General features: G+C 46.3%; 1 protein-coding gene across 3 annotated transcripts in view; it reads left to right on the forward strand.

Annotated features, from left to right (window-relative positions):
- LOC117359264 (roundabout homolog 1) overlaps positions 1-13,344 on the forward strand; it is a 613,895-nt gene that overhangs the window by 574,966 nt on the left and 25,585 nt on the right. The gene's annotated exons all lie outside the window — the stretch shown is intronic.

Below are 13,344 nucleotides of genomic sequence, written 5' to 3' on the forward strand. Positions count from 1 at the left end.
AGCTTTTATAGTAGGAGTTGCTGGGTGCATAATCTGAGAGAATGCAAGTAATTTAGCATTTTCTTGGGAGCTTTATGTGCAAGCATTTTACGCTTGTTCTCAAGCAAATGTAAATATCTGAGTTTGCATTCAAGGCCTGGTTTCTGCTGCTTATAAAAGTATTTTATAAAGACAGATGGGTTCCTATGTTTCCTTATAAAACAGAGTTAAGTATGCACCTCCTTGGCCACTTAACCTTGGTGCCCTGTTATAAGATTACCTCTTTTTACAAGATCAAAAGGAAACAAGCAGACCAGTCCCTTTTGTTGTACCACGTGAGGGGTAATGTTATAAGATGAATCTTCATTTTTAAAAGCCACATAAGTGCTTTTAGGACTGGCCACAGATGCATACAAATGCAGACACAAGTTTATACATCACAGCTTTGCCCCTGCTCTTTCCAAATTATACTTCCAGGAACTCTATACACAGATCATTTAAAAACAGGGGCATCTTCTTTATATACATGTATAAAGCTTCATAGTCTTATAAGAGTCATTTTCAGCATGAAAAACATGGTTTATAAAATTACCCTCTTGGAGGTCAATTTTAATTAGACTATGGGCTCCTTTTACTAAGCTGCACTAATGTTTTTAGTGCGCGCTTAGCGCGTGCTGCATCTCGGCGTGCGCTAGACGCTAACGCCAGCATTGAGCTGGCGTTAGTTCTTGGTGTGTAACACGGGGTTAGCACGCGCGGCAATGCAGCACACGCTAAAAACGCTAGCACACCTTAGTAAAAGGAGCCCTATGTTGTTTGTATGGTATGTCGGTAATGAATGCAGATACTTTAGTCTATATACATTAATACAGGAATACCATGTGCTTTACATTAAATACAAGTAAATATTAAGTCACCTCCTTCACATTAGCCTGATTCCAAAGTATTTTCTATCTAACTGACCAATGTATAAAACATTTCTTTAGGGCTTCAGACATGCCAATCGTTGTTCGCTGATACTCTCGCGATACAACCAAAAATTTTTATATTTGGCTATGACTGTGGCTTCTTCATTTGCCCATTAATTCTATAAATGATTTTTGTATTTATTTATTTTAAATATTTTTTTGAACTTTTTTCTTCTTTTAAATATATAAAGTGCTTCTCATAAATACTTATAAAAAAGTTAACTTAGCTTTTTAGAAATTCTCCTTAATAGGATCGGGTCGGGGCTTGTCACATCGACATGTTTCGCCTGAACGGCTTTTTCAAGATATCAACCCCCTTTGTTTTATTGCCAGACCATCCCGATATCTGCTACTTTTTAGATCAAAAAAGTAGCAGATATCGGGATGGTCTGGCAATAAAACAAAGGGGGTTGATATCTTGAAAAAGCCGTTCAGGCGAAACATGTCGATGTGACAAGCCCCGACCTGATCCTATTAAGGAGAATTTCTAAAAAACTAAATTAACTTTTTTATAAGTATTTATGAGAAGCACTTTATATATTTAAAAGAAGAAAAAAGTTCAAAAAAATATTTAAAATAAATAAATACAAAAATCATTTATAGAATTAATGGGCAAATAAAGAAGCCACAGCCATAGCCAAATATAAAAATTTTTGGTTGTATCGCGAGAGTATCAGCGAACAACGATTGGCATGTCTGAAGCCCTAAAGAAATGTTTTATATATTGGTCAGTTAGATAGAAATTACATTAAATACAGCCATTTACTCTGCACCTATTTATGTGGACAGCAGAATGGGTGCAAAATATCACTTAATACATTTAAAAACCCCACATATAAGCACCATTTTCATCTTTTAACCTAAACAGGCCACCAGGAGTTTCCTTTAAATATGGTTAAATATTTTCACACTGTAGAACTCGGACATATTTTTAACCAGGCTGAGGAGGGCTATTTTTAGCAAGCAATTTTATCTGGGTAAGTTATTAAAAATAAAAAAATAAAATATATATATACCGTATTTTCGCGGATATAACGCGCGCGCTATACGTGATTTTACGTACCGCGCATACCCCTCGCGCGTTATATGCCTGAGCGCGGTATACAAAAGTTTTTAAACATAGTTCCCACCCCGCCCGACGCCCGATTCACCCCCCCAGCAGGACCGCTCGCACCCCCACCCCGAACGACCGCTCGCACGCGCTCCCACCCGCACCCGCATCCACGATCGGAGCAAGAGGGAGCCCAAGCCCTCTTGCCCGGCCGACTCCCCGACGTCCGATACATCCCCCCCCCCGGCAGGACCACTCGCACCCTCACCCCGAAGGACCGCCGACTCCCCAACAATATCGGGCCAGGAGGGAGCCCAAACCCTCCTGGCCACGGCGACCCCCTAACCCCACCCTGCACTACATTACGGGCAGGAGGGATCCCAGGCCCTCCTGCCCTCGACGCAAACCCCCTCCCCCCAACGACCGCCCCCCCCCAAGAACCTCCGCCCGTCCCCCAGCCGACCCGCGACCCCCCTGGCCGACCCCCACGACACCCACACCCACCTTCCCCGTACTTTGTGTAGTTGGGCCAGAAGGGAGCCCAAACCCTCCTGGCCACGGCGACCCCCTAACCCCACCCCGCACTACATTACGGGCAGGAGGGATCCCAGGCCCTCCTGCCCTCGACGCAAACCCCCCTCCCTCCAACGACCGCCCCCCCCCCAAGAACCTCCGACCGACCCGCGACCCCCCTGGCCGACCCCCCCACCCCCCTTCCCCGTACCTTTGGAAGTTGGCCGGACAGACGGGAGCCAAACCCGCCTGTCCGGCAGGCAGCCAACGAAGGAATGAGGCCGGATTGGCCCATCCGTCCTAAAGCTCCGCCTACTGGTGGGGCCTAAGGCGCGTGGGCCAATCAGAATAGGCCCTGGAGCCTTAGGTCCCACCTGGGGGCGCGGCCTGAGGCACATGGGCCAAACCCGACCATGTGTCTCAGGCCGCGCCCCCAGGTGGGACCTAAGGCTCCAGGGCCTATTCTGATTGGCCCACGCGCCTTAGGCCCCACCAGTAGGCGGAGCTTTAGGACGGATGGGCCAATCCGGCCTCATTCCTTCGTTGGCTGCCTGCCGGACAGGCGGGTTTGGCTCCCGTCTGTCCGGCCAACTTCCAAAGGTACGGGGAAGGGGGGTGGGGGGGTCGGCCAGGGGGGTCGCGGGTCGGTCGGAGGTTCTTGGGGGGGGGCGGTCGTTGGAGGGAGGGGGGTTTGCGTCGAGGGCAGGAGGGCCTGGGATCCCTCCTGCCCGTAATGTAGTGCGGGGTGGGGTTAGGGGGTCGCCGTGGCCAGGAGGGTTTGGGCTCCCTTCTGGCCCAACTACACAAAGTACGGGGAAGGCGGGTGGGGGTGTCGTGGGGGTCGGCCAGGGGGGTCGCGGGTCGGCTGGGGGACGGGCGGAGGTTCTTGGGGGGGGGGCGGTCGTTGGGGGGAGGGGGTTTGCGTCGAGGGCAGGAGGGCCTGGGATCCCTCCTGCCCGTAATGTAGTGCGGGGTGGGGTTAGGGGGTCGCCGTGGCCAGGAGGATTTGGGCTCCCTCCTGGCCCAATATTGTCGGGGAGTCGGCGGTCCTTCGGGGTGGGGGTGCTAGTGGTCCTGCCGAGGGGGGAGAAGAATCGGACGTCGAGGGGGGGCATCAGGCTTTCAGGATGGGGACAGGACTTCAAGGGGGGACAGGCAGATCTTCAAGGGGGGACAGGCAGACCTTCAAGGGGGACAGGACTTCAAGGGGGGACAGGCAGACCTTCAAGGGGGGACAGGCAGACCTTCAAGGGGGGACAGGACTTCAAGGGGGACAGGCACGGAGAGGCGGGGCAGTGCACCGAAAGTCAGGGTGAGTCGGGGCAACCAGATGAGAGTCGGGGAGGGCGAAAGGAGAGTCGGGGTGGCCAGAGGAGAGTCGGGGAGAGCGAAAGGAGAGTCGGGGTGGCCAGAGGAGAGTCGGGCAGCATGCGCGTTATATGCCTGAGCGCGGTATAGAAAAGTTTTTGTACATATCATCGTGATTTCTGCGCGCTATACCCCTGTGCGCGTTTTACAATGGTGCGCGTTATATCCGCGAAAATACGGTATATATTTTTTTTTTTTTAGTCATAGTGAATGCATAGATCAGGGGTGCCCACACTTTTTGGGCTTGCGAGCTACTTTTAAAATGACCAAGGCAAAATGATCTACCAACAATAAAATGTAAAAAAAAAAACAACAAAGCACACTGTACGCTGAGAAAATGTTAATTATCATTCCTATTCCAGGTTTTTTTCAAAGAGGTCAAGGCAGATGACTCTATGCACTGTCACTTCAGTAAAAACCATACAAAAATAGACAAATATACCCCCCTTCCCTTTTTACTAAACCACAATAGCAGTTATTAGGGCAGGGAGCTGCGCTGAAGCCCAGTGCTGCTCTCGATGCTCATTGCTCTAAAATCCGCTATTGTGGTTTAGTAAAAGGGGGGCAATAGTGCAAAATATAGACAGCAGATATAAATTCAGACAAATTTTGATCACTAAATTTAAAATAAAATCATTTTTCCTACCTTGTTGTCTGGTGATTTCATGAGTCTGGTTGCACTTTCTTCTTCTGACTGTGCATCCAATATTTCTTCCCTTCTTTCAGCCTGTATGCTTCCTCTCCTCCAGACCTCATTCCCTCCCTAAACTTTTTCTTGCTCTCTCCCTGCCCTTTCTTTCTCTCTCTCTCTCTTCATGTCTCCTTTCCTTCCTACTCAACCCCATGGCCTGGCATCTCTCTCCTTTGCTTCTATCTCTTCCTCCCCTGCCATGCTCTGGCATCTCCTCTCCTTCCTTTCTCTCTGGTCTGGTATCTGTCTTCTTAATTTCCCGTCCCTCCCCCCATGCCCTGGCATCTTTTTCCTCTCCTTCTCTTCTATCTCTCCCTCCCCCCTCCATTATCTGGCATTTTCTCTCCTTCCTTGCCCCTGGTCTGGCATCTGTCTCCTTCCCTTCTCTCTCCTTCCATGGTCTGGTTTCTCTTTTCCTTCCCTTCTCTTGGAAGCCCGTGGCATTTACTGTGCGTCTGCTGCCGCCTCCATGTTTGGTAGACAGGCTGGAGGTAAAGGGCAGCATCACCCCACAGTTATAATGTCCGGTTTGGGCCTCTCAGACTTGCCGGCTAATGGCCAAGCAATATAGATGCATTATAATATTTTTTGTTTTATTTTTAATCCCTACTTGCCCTGCCTTCTGGAGAAGCCCCAATGAAGGAACGGATGCAGCCACTTGCCTTCTCTGGCTCTGGGGATGCTGGAGCGGGAGAAGGTGACAGAAAAATAAGTGGGGAGAACGGCACTCACCCATTTATGTTCGGCGGTGCTCTCCTCGGGGCGAACACGAACGGAAACGTTCCACGGAAGGCGACGCTCAGAGCATGGCTGCCGCGTCCTGCCCCTTCGGCAGTCCAAATACTTGCCGCTGTGGCCGTGCGGGACGCATCTGCGGCTGCAGCCAGCTACCAGAGTTTCATGCCCCAAGGCCGGAGTTTGCATGCGTTGTTAGAGGAACTGAACCCAGGCCGGGGGGGTGGGCTCTATAACTGCGCGCCGGCTTCCCTTCTGAAACAGAAATGACATAACTTCCTGTTTTGAAGAAGGGAAGCCAGCGCACGCAGTGTTAAAGCCCCGCAGCCTGAGTTCAATTTGCTTGTGGGCAAGAGGGCAGTGGTGAGTGGAAGGGAGGGAAGCTGTCTTCACCAGGCATTCGGGGAGAGGAAGGCTGATCGGCCGGTAGATTTTGAAGGCAACGCGAGTCTATCACGGAGCCTGGGATGGGCTCTGTGATCGACTCACGTTGCCTTCCTGAGCTACCGGTCGATCGCGATCGACGTATTGGGCACCCCTGGCATAGATTATGGGGAAAAAGAGAGATTTTAGCTTTGTTATTGTATTAGTACATACCTCAGGCCATTTTCAAACTGTTATACTGTGCTGCAAACTCAACAATTGCTTGTTTCCCATGGCCATTGCACCAATTTTCAAAGCAAAAGTGTGTGCATATGTTTTCCTTTTAAAAATTGCCTAGGGAAATTGTGCCTGCCGCTGCTTTGCAAATGAAACAACATATGCAGTTTTTGAAGATACAAATCTATGGGGCCTTGTACAGTATTTTACCATGCAGTAACTGCAAGTACAGGGCCATTTGAAGGGGCTTTGTGTTATTTTGCAGTTAGTGCACCATATATTGTGTTTTCTAGCATGGATGGAGGGTGGGCATGGAAGGTGTTTAGCAGTTAATATGCTGCTGCCTGATGTGGAGCTAACATAGGATTGCTGATTGCCTCTTAACTAGGGGCTGCTAACTGGCAAATTCTATATAGTCCACTTAAAGTTAGGCATCTACATTGGTGTGTCTAGCCGATGTAAGCATTTAACACCTCATAATTTACCCTTCTCCACCATTGAGAATATTGACCATTTAAATCTAAGTAGGAACCTAGTCCAAAGTGCCTACCTAAAAGTAGGCATGGTTAGGGGCGGATCACGGATGTGTTTTCAAATTAGGCGCCAGAATGTAGGTGAATAAAGTCATGGCATAAAGTTAGGACTCCTTGTGATATCTAATGAGGCTTAGGTGCCGCTAAGTGTGATTCTGTACAATGCGCCTAACTTTTATAGAACTGTGCTTAGTGCCGCACTAGTCAGCACAGATTTTTTTAGGTGACCTATATAAAATCAGGCTCATAGGGGCATAGAAACATGAAGGCAGATAAAGGCCAAATGGCCCTTCTAATCTGCCATTCCACAGTAACCATTATCTCTTTCTCTCTCTAAGAGATCTCACCTGCCTATCGCAGGCCCTCTTGAATTCAGACACAGTCTCTGTTTCCACCACCTCTTCCAGGAGACTGTTCCACGCATCTACCACCCTTTCCATAAAAAAGTATTTCCTCCGATTACTCCGGAGCCTATCACCCTCTTAACTTCATCCTATGCCCTCTCATTGCAGAGTTTCCTTTCAAATGAAAGAGACACGACTCATGCATATTTATATTATGTAGGTATTTAAATGTCTCTATCATATTTCCCCTCTCCCGCCTTTCCTCCAAAGTATACTGATTGAGATCTTTAAGTCTGTTCCCATACACCATATCACAAAGACCACACACCATTTTAGTAGCCTTCCTCTGGAACGACTCCATCCTTTTTATATCTTTTTGAAGGTGCGGCCTCCAGAATTGTACACAATATTCTAAATGAGGTCTCACCAGAGTCTTATATAGAGGTATCAATACCTCCTTTTTCCTACTGGCCATACCTCTCCTTATGCAACCTAGCATCCTTCTAGCTTTTGCCGTCACCTTTTCAACCTGTTTGGCTACCTTAAGATCATCACATATAATCACACCCAAGTCCCGCTTTTCCGTCGTGCACATAAGTTCTTCACTCCCTAAACTGTACCGTTCCCTCTGGTTTTTGCAGCCCAAATACATGACCTTGCATTTCTTAGCATTAAATTTTAGTTGCCAAATTTCAGACCATTCTTCAAGCTTCATGTTATTCACATCATCCGGCATGTCTACTCTATTGCAGATTTTGGTATCATCCACAAAGAAGCAAATCTTACCCGACAACCCTTCAGCAATATCATTTATAAAAATGTTAAAAAGAACAGGTCCAAGAACAGAACCTTGAGGCACACCACTGGTAACATCTCTTTCCTCAGAGCGATATCCATTGATCACTACCCTCTGTCGTCTTCCATTCAACCAGTTCCTGACCCAGCCCGTCACTTTGGAACCCATTCCAAGGACACTCAGTTTATTTATCAGACATCTTTGTGGAACTGTCAAAGGCTTTGCTAAAATCTAAATACACCACATCTAGCGTACATCCTCTATCCAATTCTCTGGTCACCCGGTCAAAGAAATTGATCAGATTTGTCTGGCAAAACCTATCTCTAGTGAATCCATGTTTCCTCCAGTCCTGTAATCCACAGGATTCCAGAAACTTGACCATTCTCTGTTTTAAAAGCGTTTCCATGAATTTGCTTACCATAGAAGTCAGACTTACCAGCTTGTAATTCCCTACTTCTTCCTTACTTCCACTTTTGTGGGCAAATTCTATAAACAGGGTCCCAATTGTAGGCAGCAGTAGGCATCCTACTGCTGTCTAACCAGCCAATCTGGATGCACATTTAAAAAAAACCCAGATGCAGGCTGCCTACATTGTACGCATTTTTCAAGCCTAGGAAGGCGTGTAGGGCCAGTTAAGCTCACCCAAGGCTAGGCATGGGCATAGTTTTGCCCAGAAGGGGCCTTAGGCGGCCCTAGGCATCTCCTTAAGGCCGCGGCAGGTGCCTGAAATGTAGGCCATCCCCCGAAGATCACCAGCAGCAGGGATGCCCAGTCTCTCCTGCCAGAACCCCTCCCCCCCACCAAAGATCAATGGCAGGAGGGATGCTCACTCCTGCCAGAACCCCCCCCCCTGAAACTTGCTCCCACCTCAACACCCCCTAAGCCCATGCGGATCTTCTTGTAGGCCAGCTAGAGAGATGCTTACTCCCTGCAGTCGGTTCTCCCCTTCACAGTGCATCCTGGGATGCACTATGGAGGGGCCTAAGGTCCTGATTGGCCCAGGCGCCTATAGGAGGGTCTTTAAGCACTTAGGAAATCCTCCATGGGAGTGGCTTAAAGGATCTGGCCAATCAGACTACTCCCAGCATATCCTAGAATGCCCTGGGAGTAAGGACTAAGATTCTGGTTGGCCCAGGCACTTAAGGCACCTAAGGCCCCTCCTATGGAAATTGCACCTCCATTGCAGTTGTGAATGTCCATGCCAAGATGAAACATGTATATAAATTAGTCTATTTTAAAATCTACTTTGCATACTTGCACATGACTAATCAGAAAGGTCATCATGCCATTGTGCTTACTTTTGGCCAGTCAGAATTTTGTACCATACTGTTTATGTGCATATGTGACCACATAACCATGGAAATATGTCTATAAAATGATTTCCTTTAAGTCAAGAAAAGGCAGTGTATATGACAACTAAGAGATTTTTATTTGTAGGTGTTTCTATAATATGGAGATTTTCAAAGACAGGCTTGTGATGCATGCTTACCTTATCTTTTTGTTCCTTTTCCAATTTCAGATATTGTGCATTGTTTGAAGACTCTCATTACTGTTCAGTGTTAGCTTAGAAATCCCCCAGGTGCTTAGACTGCAAAGGACTTGCAGTTTTCTCAAATAAAAGTGGTGATTTATGGCTAACAATGTGCTCATGACTCCAGCAAATAGGCAAAAGTTATCGAAGACTAAAGAATTTCTGTTAATCCAAAAGTAACTTAGATGCCATCACAATTGTACGAGCTAGGGGAACTATATCGATCAAAATGAAACATTTCTATTTTCATCACTAACATAAGCAGGTAAAAATATATACTTGTATCCACACAAAAAAGTGATGACTTTTGATCATAATATTGCTCTGGAAATTTCTCTGAAATCTCTGCAAATGTTTTACATCTTCTCCCATGTACAGACAAACATTAAAGATATTTTTCTACCCATGTATTACCTGCTAGACCAACGTGTCTGCAAGTGGTTTCAAAATTGATCTTTAAGGGAAGCAATTTTATATGTAACACGAATGTGTAGAGAGCAGCGTTTTATGTGCTTAAGTGGGTGCATAGAAGATAGATCTACAGTACATACTGTATACCTGCAGAAAAAAAAGAGTCTCTCCTGGGCGTAGAGAATAGGCAGATCGGGGGCAGGTTTGCTACTAAGGCATGCATATAATAAAATGCAAGCACAGTTGGAATTTGTCAGTGGCCAACTTCTGCCTTTTCTGTATCTTTTCATTCTTTGTTCTCTATATCTTGCTCCTCAACATTGTCTCAGTTTATTTCCTTTTTTGTTTTCTTTTTCTAGTTTTCCATACCATTGGAAACAGAAATCTTTTCCCATAGGACATTTGTCATTCTTATTTATTTTTCCAAAAAAGATTGAAAACATCTTTTTGAAAAGTATGTTTTTGCAAAATTAGGAGGGCAAAGTTAAAAATCCTGAGTTTGATTCCTGATCAACTGACTTATTAGTCTGCAAAGGCGTATCTAAAGAGAACGCTCTTCAATGAACATTTAAATCTTTCTAATAAGGTTTCCTCTCTTAGATAGATGGGAAATAAGTTCCAGATTTAGGGGGGCTGTAATCGAAAAGTGTTTTACAGTGTTCCACCATGACAAAGTAGTGCTTTGTACCCATCCAAAGTTCCTCCCAAAGGTAGTTTCATAGTTTATTAAAATTTTGATTAAACGCTTGGAGGGGCATAATCAAAAAAACGTCTAAGTCCCCTTTTGGCCTAAGGCCTTAAACGTTGAAAGTAGAAGCAGGGAAAATGTCCATTATAAAAAAAAACGTCCAAATGGAGGTTTTGTTTGATAATGGCCTGCCTCTACATTCAGCTGTTTAAACGCCCAGACTACCACTACGTCTACACTTATACCCCCATGACGTCTACACTTATACCCCATAATAAACCCAAAAAACGCCTAAGCCCCAAACGTCCAACACAAGGGCTTTTAGGCGAAGGAGGAGCCAGTCCTTCGCCTAAAAGCTGGATTCTGTAACCGGTGTCTGTCAAAAACAATACCGGTTACAGAATCCACACCAAACCCGCCCCCCCCCCCCCCCCGACAACATCAGGGCAAGAGGGAGCCCAAGCCCTCCTGCCCCATGATTGCTAACCCCCCAATTATGGTTGGGCAGGAGGGAACCCAAGCCCTCCTGCCCCGGGCACCCTCAGCACCCCCCGACAATATCGGGGCAAGAGGGAGCCCAAGCCCTCTTGCTCCGCGGCACCGACGACCCCCCCCCCCGACGATATTGTGGCAAGAGGGAGCCCAAGCCCTCTTGCACCGCGGCACCGACAACCTCCCTGACGATATCGGGACAGGAGGGAGCTCAACCCCTCCTGCCCAGGCGGACCCCTACCCCCCACCCCCTACTACAATATGGGCAGGAGGGATCCCAGGCCCTCCTGCCCTCGACACAACCCCCCCAATGACTGCCCCCCAAACCCCCAATCAGTCCCCCCCCACCGAACCACGACCCCCCCCCCCGCTGACCCGACCCCCAATCCCACCCCCATACCTTTGAAATGTTGGCCGGACGGATGGGTGCCAAGCCCGCCCGTTCGGCAGGCCAGCTTGCTCCAGAATGCAGCCGGATTGGCCCAGGCGGCTGAAACCCCACCCACAGGTGGCGCCTGAGCCAATCAGAATAGGTCTGGGAGTCTTAGGCCCCTCCTGTGGGTGGGGCCTTAGGCACATAGGCCCAACCCGCAGTTGCTTTCTTACGTTCCACTCCTATTGTTGAGATCTGTAATGCTGCTACTTGGTCCTCAGTTCATACTTTTACATCGCACTACTGTCTGGAATCTCTTTCCAGATGGGATGGTCACTTAGGCCAAGCAGTATTGCAAAATTTATTTTCTTAATGGCCAACACTCCTTCCATCCCTTTCTAGTAAGCTAGGGAATCACACATGCAAGAATATGTTGCCTGCTTGTCCTGGGATAAAGCACAGTTACTTACCGTAACAGGTATTATCCAGGGACAGCAGACAAATATTCTCACAACCCACCCACCTCCCTTGTTGGCTTCTTAGCTTACTTATGGAACTGAGGTACTGCGTGCCAGACTTTAAGAATAAATGGGATACTCATGTGGGATCCCTACGAGGGTCAAGATAAGGAAATTGGGTCATTAGGGCATAGACAGGGGTGGGTAAGCAGAGTGGGCAGACTTGATGGGCTGTAGCCCTTTTCTGCCGTCATCTTCTATGTTTCTATGTTTCTTCTATGTCGGGCAGAAAGACATTCGCACATGTGCAGTGAAGGCAGTCTCAAATTAAAGTAGCGATACACTTTTAAAGCTGTCGATACCGGGGCTCTGTGGATGACGTCACCCACATGTGAGAATATCTGCCTGCTGTCCCTGGATAACACCTGTTAAGCTAAATAACTATTGTTCAGATGCAAAACCCTAGCATTCAAGACGACTAGACACATCTATAAGAAAGGAGATTATCGAGGTAAGAACCTAATCTTTCTGTAATTATCTATGTCTGGAAGGCTAAGAATTAAAAAAATAAGAGTTAAGGTAGGATTTGAACCTGGGTCACCTGATTCACAAGCTATTGCACTAACCACTAAGCCACTCCTGTGACCTGCTTACTGCTTTGTTCAAAATGGCCATAATACCTGTATCTAGTATGGAGCTTTAATTTTCCTTTCCAGTTTCACTTTCAAGGGAAAGGGAAGGAGACACCAATCACTGAGGGATTAAGGAGGAGTCATGCCTTAATCTCTCTAGTGATCAACTGCTCAACTAGAGCAACTCTTTGTAACTTGGAAATGACTGAAACAGGTCTAAATAAAAACACCCTTCTTTTTAGACATGGGCTTTGCTTTCTATTCGAACATCCCTACTTTTGGGCTCTTCCTAATCCTGCCCATAACATCCCCTTGCTATCTGAATGAAATGCAGTGTGAAACCTCCACATTCTGACTTTCCAATATCAGTACTTGAACTTTTTAACAAATGAACTTTTTGCAGGCATTTACGATGTCCATCTGCTTTGAAAATGAGCACCTGTGGCTCTATATACATCTTTATCCTTTATTAGAGCAAAAGGCTATACTAATTCAGGTAATATATTACCTCAATATTAGATTATGTGGTTTCCCAAAATATCAACTAACTCTTCTTTTACAAAGGTGTGCTAAGCTTTATAGTGCGCACTAAACGCTAACACATGCATGTTATCCTATGGACGCGTTAGCGGTTAGCGCATGCGTTGATTTAGCGCATGCTAAATCCGCGGTAAAACGCCTAGTGCGCCTTTGTAAAAGAGGACCTAAGTTGATTGCAATTGTTGGAGAACAAAGTGATTCATCATTTTTTAATGAATAAAATTACCTCTGATCATATATCTCTATTTTGGCTGAATTTTACTAGTAGAAGTAGTTGATCCATTTTAAGCTTCTATCTTTGTTGTATTTGTATTTGCATGTTGCAAATGTATGAGCTTTCCAGAAGGCTGTGTTCATTGGAGCAGGTTTTGCTTACAATGCCTGGTACTGTGAAACTGCAATTCACGTGGAAATCCTTGCCATTAGAGTTATGCTGTGAGAAAGGCTATTTTAAATTTAAAACAAACTTTTAAAAACATGGTTTCTAAGAAGACTTTTGGTTAGAAAAAGAGTTTTTGGTGAAATAAGGGAATGCTGTTTAATTATGAGATAAATAAATTAGAAGACAGAGGGTTGATGTAGAAAAACTTTAAAGAAATAAATAAATACTGCTTAATTTATTACTGTAATAGGCTCTGAGC

The sequence above is a fragment of the Geotrypetes seraphini genome, chromosome 4 (genome assembly GCF_902459505.1).
Source record: "Geotrypetes seraphini chromosome 4, aGeoSer1.1, whole genome shotgun sequence".
Lineage (NCBI taxonomy): Eukaryota > Metazoa > Chordata > Amphibia > Gymnophiona > Dermophiidae > Geotrypetes > Geotrypetes seraphini.